Genomic DNA, 13,179 nt, shown 5'->3' with positions numbered 1-13,179 from the left:
TTTTAAATGCTCCAAGATATGAGTAATTGTAGACACAGTTTCAGTGAAAGCAATCTACAATTTCTATCAATAGACAAGCTGTTGAGAAAAATATTTAAGCCTGGGATTTCTCTGGAGCTGAGTTTTCAAGCATCTTGAGTTTAGAAGCACTTGGTGTGGCGGTTGAAAGCAGAGGCTGAGAGAGAGACTGAAAAGTTTTACTGCAGTAAAGATACATAATGTTAGGAAACTATTTTTTTCAGTGGTTCAGAAGTAAGCAAAAGCGCATTTCTCAACTATGTTAGTGGTTTGTATTCATGGAACCCCAATTCTGAGTGTTATTGCCATGGAAAATTCTCAGCAAGGCTTCTAGGTTGTTTCTTGAGCAAGGCAGAAATAACATACAATCCAATAAGAATGGTTGGGGCTGGGCACAGTGGCTCACACCTGTAATCCCAGCACTTTGGGAAGCTGAGGCAGATGGATCATCTGAGTTCAGGAGTTTGAGACCAGCCTGGGCAACACAGTGAAACCCTGTCTCTAGTAAAAATACAGAAATTAGCCAGGCATGGTGGCAGATGCCTGTAATCCCAGCAACTTGGGAGGCTGAGGCAGGAGAATCGCTTGAAGCCAGGAGGTGGAGGTTGCAGTGAGCTGGGATCATGCCATTGCACTCCAGCCTGGGCAACAGAGTGAGAATGACTGGAAAATCAACTTGGTATAGACTTACCTAGAAGGATCATTATCACCTTCATTTACAAAGGATAACATCTCTGAGACCACCAATTTCTTCAATATCTACATAAAGTACTTCAGTTCTCCATCACACTTAATCTTGGAAAGCCAAGTGATTTCTTCTAAGAAGGCAATGTGAGATAGTGCTTATGTTCTGCCAGTGGCCAACATTCTGTCTTCCTTTTCTCTGAACTCTTCCTTCCTGTCCAACTCTCTGGCCACAACTGTGGTATAAATGGTTATATCTTTTATGCTCAAGTAAGGAGAAACATTCCTGCTCTTTAGTTCCCAATGCTAGAGACTATCACAAAGCTCTTGTGATAATGCTTTTACTGAAGTATTGGGAATAAAATTGAAATTACAGCTTCAAAAAGGAATTGCTTAAAATTAAATATCAGTATCCCTGTTCTTTAAATTATTCATCCAACCCTGCATCAAGAAGGTGTTGCAGCCAAAACCCCAGGGAGCAGAATCTAAGGCAAAAATTAGCATGCCTGAGAGAAGTGCTCTTGGGATCAAAACCAAGGAAGAGAAAGCAATGAAGCAGGATTAGACAAAGGGAGAAGTTGAGCTATAATGCAGTCTCAACAAAGGCCTTAGATTACTCCATGGGGAGTTCTGAAACTGAAATGGCCCTTCATATTACCTGATTGCAAACTATACTACAAGGCCATAGTCACCAAAACAACATGGTACTGGTACAAAAACAGGCACATAAACCAATTGAAAAGAATAGAGAACCCAGAAATAAACCCAAATACTTAAAGCCAACTGATTTTGACAAAGCAAACAAAAACATAAAGTGGGGAAAGGACATCCTTTTCAACAAATGGTGCTGAGATAATTGGCTAGCCACATGTAGGAGAATAAAACTGAATTCTCATCTCTCACCTTATACAAAACTCAACTCAAGATGGATTAAGGACTTAAACCTAAAACATGAAACTATAAAAATTCCGGAAGATAACATTGGAAAAAACCCTTCTAGACATTGGCTTAGGCAAGTATTTTGTGACCAAGAACCCAAAAGCAAATGCAATAAAAACAAAGGTAAGTAGCTGCGACTTAATTAAACCAAAGAGCTTTTGCACGGCAAAGGAAAGTCGGCAGAGTAAACAGACAACCCATAGAGTGGGAGAAAATCTTCACAGTCTATACATTGGACAAAGGACTAATATCCAGAATCTACAATGAACACAAAGAAATCAGTAAGAAAAAAAATCCCATCAAAAAGTGGGCTAATGACACAAATAGACAGTGCTCAAAAGAAGATACACAAATGACCAACAGATATATGAAAAAATGCTCAACATCACTAATGATCAGGGAAATGCAAATCAAAACCATAATGTGATACCATCTTACTTTTGTAAGAATTACCATAATCAAAAAATCAAAAAACATTAAATATTGGCATGGATGTGGTGATCATGGAACACTTCTACACCGCTGGTGGGAATGTAAACTAGTATAGCCACTATAGAAAACAGTGTGGAGATTCCTTAAAGAACTAAAAGTAGAACTACCATTTAATCCAGCAGTCACACTACTGGGTATCTACCCAGAGGAAAATAAGCCATAAGAAAAAGATACTTGCACACGCATGTTTATAGCAGCACAGTTCTCAACTGCAAAATTGTAGAACCAATCAAATGCCTATCAACCAATAAGTAGATAAAGAAGCTGATATATATATATATATATATATCATATATATGATATATGTGATGGAATACTACTCAGCCAAAGAAAGGTATGAATTAATGGTATTTGTAGCAACCTGGATGAGATTGGAGACTATTACTCTAAGTAAAGTAACTCAGGAATGGAAAACCAAACATTGTATGTTCTCACTGATATGTGTGAGGTAAGCCATGAATACACAAAGGCATGAGAATCATACAATGGATTCTGGGGACTTGGAGGGAAGAGTGGGAGAGGGGCGAGGGATAAAAGACTACAAAGAGGGTGCAGTGTGTACTGTTTGGGTGATGGGTGCACCGAAATCTCACAAAGCACCACTAAAGAACTTACGTAACCAAATACCACCTGTACTCTAATAACCTATAGAAAAAATAAAAAAGAAGATAAAAGCAAAAAAAAATAAAAAAACTAAACAAAACAAATCCCATCCAAAGGAAAGCAACTTCAAAGATTGAAAGAACATCAGCCCACACAGATGAGTGAGAAAGAACCAGTGCATGAACTCTGACAACTCAAAAAGCCAGAGTGTTTTCTGACCTCCAAATGACTGCACTGGTTCCAAAGCAAGGGTTCTCAACCAGGCTGAAATGACTGAAATGACAGACATAGAATTCAGGGCATAGCTAGGAATGAAGATCATGAAGATTCAGGAGAAAATTGAAACCCAATCCTAGGATTCTAAGGAATACAATAAAATGAAATAGGAGGTGAAAGATAAAGTATACATTGTAAGAATGAACCAAACTTATTTTAGATAGCTGAAAATCTCACTTCAAGAATTTCAGAATACAATCGCAAGTATTAACATCAGAATTGATCAAGCTGAGGAAAGTATCTCAGTGCTCAAAGACTGGCTCTCCCAAATAACTTAATCAGAAAAAAATTTAAAAAGAAAGAAAGAAAAATGAGCAAAACCTCAAGGAAATGTGAGATTATATAAAGAGAGCAAATCTATGACATACTGGCATCTCTGAAAGAGTGAAAGAGAAAGGAAGTTAACTTGGAAAAAGTATTTCAGGATGTGATTCATGAAAATTTCCCTAACCACACTAGTGGGGTTAACCTTTAAATTCAGGAAATGCAGAGAACCCCTGAGAGGTACTACACAAGATGACTGTCTCCAAGACACATAGTCATCAGAGTCTCCAAGGTCAAAATGAAAGAAAAAATGCTAAAGGCAACTAGATAAAAGGGGTAGGTCACCTAGAAAGGGAATTCCATTAGGCTAACAGTGGATTTTTCAGCAGAAACCCTATGAGCCAGAAAATATTGGGGTCATATATTCAGCATTCTTAAAGAAGAAAAATTCCAACCAAGAATTTCATATTCAGCCAAACTAAGCAAAGAATTAATTATATCCTTTTCAGACAAGCAAATGCTAAGGGAATTTGTTACCACCAGACCTGCCTTGAAAGAAGTCTCAGTGGAGTACTAGATATGGAGAGGAGTGACCATTACTAGCCACTACAAAAACACACTTAATTACATAGACCATTGACACTATAAAGCAACCACACAAACAAGTCTGCATAATAACCAGCTAATAGCATGATGACAGGATCAAATCTGTACACATCAATATTAACCTTGAATGTAATGGCAAAATTAAAAGTCAGAGTGGCAAATCAGATAAAGAAGCAAGACCCAATGATATGTGGTCTTCAAGAGATCCATTTTACATGCAGTGATGTCCACAGACTCAAAGTAAAGGGATGAAGAAAAATATACCAAGCAGATAGAAAACAGAAATTTGTATTGCTAAAAAGAAGGTAAGTGCTGAGAGTCAAGACAATGGGAAAAAGTCCTTGAAGGCATTTCAGAGTTTTTTGAGACAGCCTCTCCTTTCACAGGCTCTGAGGCCTAGAATCACTAAATGGTTTCAGAGAAGAAGCTAAGGGTTCTGCTGCCCTGTGTAGCTTCCAGACACTGCTCCTCACATCACAGCTGCTCTGGCTCCGGCTTTGGCTCCAGAGGGTGCAAGCCAAAAGCCTTGGTGGCTTCTACATGTTTTTAAGCCTGGGGGTGCAGAGAATGCAAGAGTTGAAACTTGGCAGCCTCTACTTAGATTTTAAAAGATGTGTGAAAAGCCTAGGTGTCCAGGCAGAAGACGGCTGCAAGAGAGGAACCCTCAGAAAGAATTTCTACTAGGGTCAGGCAGAGGGGAAATGTGGGGATGGAGGCCCTACAGAGTCCCCACTGGGGTGCTGTCTAGTGGAGCTATGAGAAAGGAGCCACTGTCCTCCAGACTTGAGAAGGTAGATCCACCAGCAGCTTAAACACTGCGCCTGGAAAAGCTGGAGACACTAAACTCCAACCCAAAAGAACAGCCATGGGGGCTAAACCATGCAAAGTTACAGAGTTAGACCTGCCAACAGCCTAGGGAGCCAGCTTCTTTCTCCAGTGTACCCTGGATGTGGGCCATGTAGTCAAAGGAGATTATTTTGGAGGTTTAAGATGTAATGGCTACCCTGCTGGGTTTTAACCTGCATAAGGCCTGTAGCCCCTTTCTTTTAGCTGATTTCTTCCTTTTGAAACATGAATGTTTATCCAATGCCTGTACCCTCATTGAGGCCTTCCCAGAAGCCAAGCAGATGACCAGCATCATGCTTACTGTACAGCCTGCCAGTCACTTAAAAAGCGAAATTTAAAAACCAGAAAAGCTTAACAATAGAAAAAAGCTTACAGATAAGAATATAAAGAAAAATAACTTTGTACAACTATACAATGTTTGTGTATTAAGCTAAGTTTTATTATAAAAGTCAGAAAATTAAAAATATTGAAAATTTATAAAATGGTTACAGTAAACTGTTAATTTATTATTGAAGAAAGAATTTTTAAAAATAAATTTAGTGTAGCTTAAGTTGACAGTGTGTATAGAGTCATAGTAGTATACAGTAATGACCTAGGTTTTTATATTCACCCACTGACTCACCCAGAGAAACTTTGAGTCCTACAAGCTCCATTTATAGTAAGTGCCCTAGACAGGTACATCCTTTTTATCTTGTATACTGTATTTTTACTGTACCTTTCCTATGGCTGGATTTACTTAGTTATGCAAATGGTTACTGTTGTGTTACAATCGAGTATAACAGTCAATACAGTAACATGTTGCACAGGTTTACATCCTAGGAACAATAGGCTATACATATGGCCTAGGTGTATAGTAGCTATACCATATAGGTTTGCGTAAGTATTCTTCATGATTTTCACACAATGATGCAATCACCTAACAATGCATTTCTCAGAACATAAACTCATTGTTAAACAAGGCATAACTGTATTATACACTTGAAATTTGCTAAGAGAGTAGCTTTTAAGTTTTCTCACCAAAAAAAAAGGTAAATATATAAGGCAATGGATAGGTTAATGAGTTTGATTTGTCAATAATACCTTAATGAAAAAAATAAACAATTTGTACTTTTTCGCTTACTTACACTGAATTTTAATTTAAAAAAATGGATTTGGGTTAATGAAGAGTTGATCTCCCCCTTTCCAGAGCAAATGTAAGTAATTTTTTCATGTATTTTATTTGTTTTTTCTTTCATATTATAAACAAATTTGTTTAAAATACATTTGCATTCAATACTACTAATGTGATATGAGGACTTCATATTCATACATAAGTGTGAATGTGTTGTGCATGTATATATATTCATCCCTCGGTTTCTAATGTGTGCAGGTTCCAGAACCTCCCACGAGTACCAAACTCTGAGGATGCTCATAAAGTTTGAGCATGATAAAGATTGGTGTAGTATTTGCCTAGAACCTATGCGCATCCTCCTGTGTACTTCAACTCTTCCCTAGATTACTTATAATACCTTATACAAGGTAAATGCTATGTAAATAGTTGTTATGCCATATTGTTTAGGGAATAACGATGAGGGAAAAAGTCTGTACATATTCAGTACAGATGAAATTTTATTAACATATTTTTGATCTGCAATTAGTTGGATCCAGAGATGTGGAACCCATGGATATGGAGGACTGACTGTATATACATATATAATGTATTATTTTAAAAAATGGTTAGATGTCATCAACAGCCAACCTAATTCTACTTGACAACTGAAACTTTCATTTAGTCAAGTCTCTTTTTTCTATAAACAGAGAAATACTCAAAACATCTTTGAACTAGTGTATTAGAGATGTAATATCTGGATTCATTAGTAATTTTGGTGACATTAAAAATGCTTATCAATACCAAACTTTATGAAGATTTGAAGAATATAAATTATGGCAACCAGTTTTTACGCTGTACTCTGTTTAATCACTTTGTATATGGTAGATGATCAGATCTTCATATTAACCCCTCAAAGTAGTTATTATTTCTATTTTACTCATGAGGGATTTGAAGTTCAAAGGGTTAACTGATTTGTTCAAAGTAATAGCAATGGTGATATTTTAATCCCAAACTCATTGGCCTCAGTGACACTATCCTTTTTATTATTTTACTACAACACATTTCAGGAGTCCATCTTGAAATGACTGAATAGTCCTGAGTCTTGCAATGGCCAGTTTGGCCTTTTCCAGCCATTATTGTCTCATCTCTTAATTCATTGTTGTCTCATCTCTTAATTCCTATAAATATTAGGAAATATGATAAAACCCAATGTGATTGGGCCAGGTGATTTTGTATGTGCGCTTAGGTTAGTTAATTTGGAGAGGAGAAAACATGACTGGGTAATTGGTTTACATCATCCAGTTCTGAATATAAGCATGTTTCTGGGATGGTTTTAGATATGAGCCTTCTTAGACCAATGAGTTAAAGATCTGGTAAGATTTTAAAGTGTCTGTGTTCTTTTTATTTCTATGAAAACAAAATGAAATTATTCAAAGCCTGGGAGAAATTTTATGTAGGCACAGTAAATCGAGGGAAAAATGTGAATCCATTAATTTCCTACTCTAATTGAAAGAACACCTGCAGGCTTTATTGATTAGGCATCTGAGCAATAACTCTGCTGCCTTAATTAGTTCTCTTACAATTATATGAAGATTAATTTTCACTCTGGGTATTAAATCACCGGAATCAAATAAAAATATTTATTGAGTGTTTACTGAGTGTGACTCATTGTAAAATGAGAATTGGGAACACCTAATGATGTGATAATTTGACCCCCATTTAAGAATAATGTTATTTGTCTTTTCTACTATTTCTTCCAGGATCTTGCCTGATGTAATTTGGACTATCATCCTAAGTCACACATTTTGCCAGAGAACTTTATCTATTTCTCAAATAAGTAGGCTGATTTTTTTTCACCCATCTGGAAAGCCCTGCTGATCCTACCTGCAAAACACCCATTCTATTGCTAAGTCCTAACATTAGTACATAGTGAAGAGCATATAGTGTTTTTGCTTATCTAGCCCTATTCCCTATTCTGTTAGTAGCTCCCTGGATTTTGCTGTGAGATTCTCTCCACATCATTCTTAGTCATAAAGTATAGTGGGTCTAGCATCAAATCCAGGTTTCAGCAGAAACCACAGAACCATGTTCATTATGATTAGTTTAGGGATGAATATATGAACAACTGAGCCAATGAGAACCTTCCATAAGGTTTCTCTGGAATTACTGAAGAGAGAAATTCTCTTTACCCCTAGAAGATCTAAGTCTGGATCTTCTGGAGAGCATGATGTGGACAAAATCTACTTTTGAGTAAAGGCAATACAAACAATGAAGTAGAGATGAAGTGAGAAGAAAATGAGAGCCCAGATACAGCTTGCATCATTTCAGCCTCTGACTGGAACCAGACCCACTCCTGGACATTTCCAATATATGAACAAATAAATCACTTGTTTGAAATGGTAAACTGGAGTTGGGTTTTCGTAGTTACATCTGAAACATACATGATGAGTACCCCTATCTATCTGGCCAAAGGTACCAATGGGAAGGAGGAGGTAGCAGTTGGCTCTTGTTGTCCAGTTCTTGCCCCCTGTGATCTAGTTTTGGACCTTGTCATTTATATTATTGATATCAAACTCTAACAACTTTTCTTGCCTTTAGCATTATTGCTAAAAGACTAAAGGGGAACTTAATTTGGAAAATCCTCTTTTTATAATCTGTTATAAAACTAAGCAATTTAATACAATTGATTGAATATGAGTTCAAGGCCTGTCCAGGCCACCTGAAATGAAGAGAGGTGTAGAAGTTGTGCTTATTTGAGATCAGTCTATCTTGGGACTTCTTCCTTAATGCTTCTAAGCTGTCATGTTACTTTGTTTCTACAGTTCAGAGTCTTGGCAGCTGTCAAGCAAGACTTGATAAAGTGACAATACTATTAATTAATAGGCCTGCACAGAGGTTGCGAGAATGTTGGTTGCTTCCTAACACATGAGTTCATCTGTCTTCACGAAGCACTAATTAACTATTATTTGGAGAGTGCTCCATGATGTGACAGAATACAAGGGCCTTCAGACAAGATTTTGATGGAGAGTTTTGTCTGGCTTGTCCAATTGTGCCAATAAATCTCTTAGGGCTCTAACTTCCTTATGAAGCTTGACATCATGTAGACTGGCCCAGGCAGATTCAATTGTAACAGACTCTCCTGGAAGAGTGTATCTTTCCTTTGGGATCCTTATTCCTTTCTGTGATTATGCATTCTGTGTTTTGGTGAATACTTACATACCTCTCCACACTATTACCTCCATGAGACTAGCTCACCTTTGAATCTGTAGTACCTAGCATAATGTCTGGCATATGAAGGCATTCCATGAACATTTGTTGAAATAAAATAAATTAATAAATAAATAAAAGAACAAAAAAGGAATAAGGTCCAGCTTTAGGAGATGAATTTAGAAGAGCCAGGTTGTAAAAACTGGGGAGGACAGGAAGCAGAATATAAATGCAGTGAGAAACAGCAGTCTCCTTTCATTCAGAAAGAGTAACAATAGCCCATCCATGGGACCCCGTGGGTCCAGTCTTCTAAACCAAGTGGAAACTATCTCACAGTAAAACTGAAGTAGAGGTTACAAAGCCCTTACTTTTCTGAGAATAAGGAAGACTTTGTGGAAAAGGGGTGAGATTAGGCAGAAGGAGAGAAGTTTACAGATTCATAGGTATTGGTGCTAAAAAGGACTTTAGAAGGTCAACTTGTATGACCTCCAGCCTTCAGATAGGAACATTTGCATTTACAGATGTGGCATCCCTAGTAGTTTAGTGACTTTTATGAAGCTCAAAGTTATAATTATCTATAGAAAATGGGTTTTGAGTTTATTTCAAAAACAAGTGAGCTTAGACTCCTTCCTGAGTGTACTCGGCAGTTCCCTATTATCCTAGAGACATATCATCCAAAGTTTTGGAACTTTGCTCTTTGAAAAATAAATGAGAAAAGAGAGTGAAGCAAATCACCATGCCTATCCCGCTGGGGGCCTATTCCACGGGCTGTGCTATGGCACTAATAGGAGGTGTGGAGTAAGTGGGAAAAGGTGCGAGGGTTTAATAGTTACGTAGTGTGCTCCAAAATCAATCTTGAATCAGTAACAACAGCAACATCTGAAAACACAGAAACCCTCACTTTCATTGTCTCGGTGAAAGGAGATAAATTCACATGTAAAGCAGACTTGACTGGGTTTCAATGTTGTTGTGATGAAAAGCTCTCTGGAGGAGCTTCTACAGCAATGTTGTGGTTCCACAGGATGACTGTGAAAATAAGCTCAGGGACACACAGACACCTTCACCTCCATCCTCTGTGAAGGGACACATATAGTGGGAAAGGGACAGATGTTTTTCCACCTGACTGAATACTAAATAGAATGAACACATTTGAAGGGAGCAGAACAGTGTGGAGACTGGCTGACAGCAACACAGCATTGCAAATACAGTGAGGAATTGAAATCCCTTCTGATCAGGAGAATCAAAATGCCATGGATAGGGATTTGCCTTTCCTTTTAACCCTCAGGCAGTACAGCTGCAGGAAACTGTCTTCTGAAGGGGCACAAGGATGAGAGAGTCAATCAGAGGGTCTGTCTTCAGATAATGGGTCTGAGCAATCAAGGGCAACCCCACTGTGGGGTTGTCCAGCTCCTTCACCTGAGTAGGGGCTGCAGGTCAGAGCCAGGAAGTGCTTGCCGAGCAAATTCCAATGTGAGGTGAAAGTAAATGCTATTGTAGTACATCAGCCAGCAGCTATCCTTGAGGGCATTGTGAAATGTGGCCCAGCCAAGCTCCAGCAAATCACAGAAGGCCTCACCTAAGTGGAACATTAGGCTCCTTATTTAGATTCAGAACGTCTAGGTGGTAGGAGGTGCAGGCAGAGAGGACTGAGAAGTATGGGCCAGATCTATTGATGTGGGAATGAGTGAGGCCTGGAGGAGTGGGACAATGGCTTCTTTCACTGCCTGGAATGCACAGACAATGAATAAATGGTTTTTAATTAATAGCGAATGTTAACATTCCTAATCAAACATCAAGGGGAATAATTGTTCTGCACCCATCTCCTTGCCAGGCTATGATGAGATGAAAGACCAACTAAGGAACAAGCATGAAAGTGGCTGCCTTCTCTGTGGAAAGGCATCTTCCACTGAAGTCCTGAACCTATGACTGATCATACCAGGCATGCCAGGAGGACACGTTACCAGGTTCCCTCACCTCTACCTTCCAACTACAGATTGAAAAGTCTGCTTTGCCTCTTCTAAACCAGTGCATCTTGAACTTGAATGTGCTGATAAACTACCAGAGAATCTTGTTGAAATACAAAGATCTAAATTCAGCAGGTCTGGAATTAGACCTGAGATTCTGCATTTCCAACAAGTTTTTAGGGGATGACCATGTTACTGCTCTGCAGGTCACACTTTGACAGAAAGGTTTTAGGCTGCTGTTTCTGAAGTTATTGTGTGCCTAAGAATCACCTGGAGAGCTAATAAAGTTGCAGATTCCTGAATTCCATTCATAAAAAGTCTAATAAACTGTTCCTATGAGAATCTGAAAGTGCAAAGCTTAATTTTTTTTATTATTATTATGCTTTAAGTTCTGGGATACGTGTGTAGAATGTGCAGGGTTGTTACATAGGTATACACTTGCTATGGTGGTTTGCCACACCCATCAACCAGTCATCTACATTAGGTATTTCCCCTACTGCTATCCCTCCCCTAGCCTCCCCCTGTGACAGGCACCAGTGTGTGATGTTCCCATCCCTGTGTCCATGTGTTCTCATTGTTCAACCCCCACTTATGAGTGAGAACATGTGGTGTTTAGTTTTCTGTTCCTGTATTAGTTTTCTGAGGATAATGGTTTCCAGTTTCAACCATGTCCCTGTAAAGGAAAGGAACTCATATTTTTTTTTTTATGGCTACATAGTATTCCATGGTATATATGTGCTACATTTTCTTTATCCAGTCTATCATTAATGGCCATTTGGGTTGGTTCCCAAAATCCAAAAAGTCTTTGCTATTGTGAACAGTGCTACAATAAACATATGTGTGCATGTGTCTTTATAGTAGAATGTTTTATAATCCTTTGGGTACATACCCAGTAATGGGATTGCTGGGTCAAATGGTATTTCTAGTTCTAGATCCTTGAGGAATCACTACACTATCTTCCACAATGGTTGAACTAATTTACAATCCCACCAATAGTGTAAAAGCGTTCCTATTTCTCCACATCCTCTTCAGCAACTGCTGTTTACTGACTTTTTAATGATCGCCATTCTAACTGGCGTGAGAATGTGGTTTTGATTTGCATTTCTCTAATGATCAGTGATAATGAGCTTTTTTTCATGTTTGTTGGCCACATAAATGTCTTCTTTTGAGAAGTTTCTGTTCATATCCTTCACCCACTTTTTGATAAAGTTGTTTGTTTTATTAGTGTAAATTTGTTTAAGTTCATTTTAGATGCTGGATATTGGCCCTTTGTCAGATGGATAGATTGAAAAAAATTTTCTCCCACTCTGTAGGTTGCCTGTTCACTCTGATGACAAGCTACTTTTGCTGTGCAGAAGCTCTTTAGTTTAATCACATCACCTTTGTCAATTTTGGCTTTTCTTGCCACTGCTTTTGGTGTTTTAGTCATGGAAAACTCCAAACACTTTGCCCATGCCTATGTCCTGAATGGTATTGTCTAGTTTTTCTTCTAGGGTTTTTATGGTTTTAGGTCTTAGATTTAAATCTTTAATCCATTTTGAGTTAATTTTTATGTAAGGTATAAGGAAGAGGTCCAGTTTCAGTTTTCTGCCTATGGCTAGCCAGTTTTCCCAGAACCATTTATTAAATAGGGAATCCTTTCCCCATTGCTTTTGTCAGGTTTGTCAAAGATCAGATGGTTGTAGATGTGTGGCGCTATTACTGATGCCTCTGTTCTGTTCCATTGGTCTATATATCTGTCTTGGTACCAGTACCACACTACTGTTTTGGTTACTGTAGCCTTGTAGTATAGTTTGAAGTCAGGTAGCATAATGTCTTCAGCTTTGTTCTTTTTGCTTAGGATTGTCTTGGCTATCTGGGCTCTTTTTTGGTTCCATATGAAATTAAAAGTAGTTTTTCCAATTCTGTGAAGAAAGTCAATGGTATCTTGATGGGGATAGCACTGAATCTATAAATTACTCTGGGCAATATGGCCGTTTTAATGATATTGATTCTTCCTATCTGTGAGCATTGAATGTTTTTCCATTTGTGTCCTCTCTTATTTCCTTGAGCAGTGGTTTGTAGTTGTCCTTGAAGAAGTCCTTCAAGTCCCTTGTAAGTTGTACTCTTAGGTATTTTATTCTTTTGATAGCAATTGTGAATGGGAGTTCACTCATTATTTGGCTCTCTGTCTATTATTGGTTTATAGGA

Source organism: Macaca mulatta, chromosome 2 (assembly GCF_049350105.2).
Source record: "Macaca mulatta isolate MMU2019108-1 chromosome 2, T2T-MMU8v2.0, whole genome shotgun sequence".
Taxonomy (NCBI): Eukaryota; Metazoa; Chordata; class Mammalia; order Primates; family Cercopithecidae; genus Macaca; species Macaca mulatta.
This window is presented reverse-complemented; position numbering follows the sequence as displayed.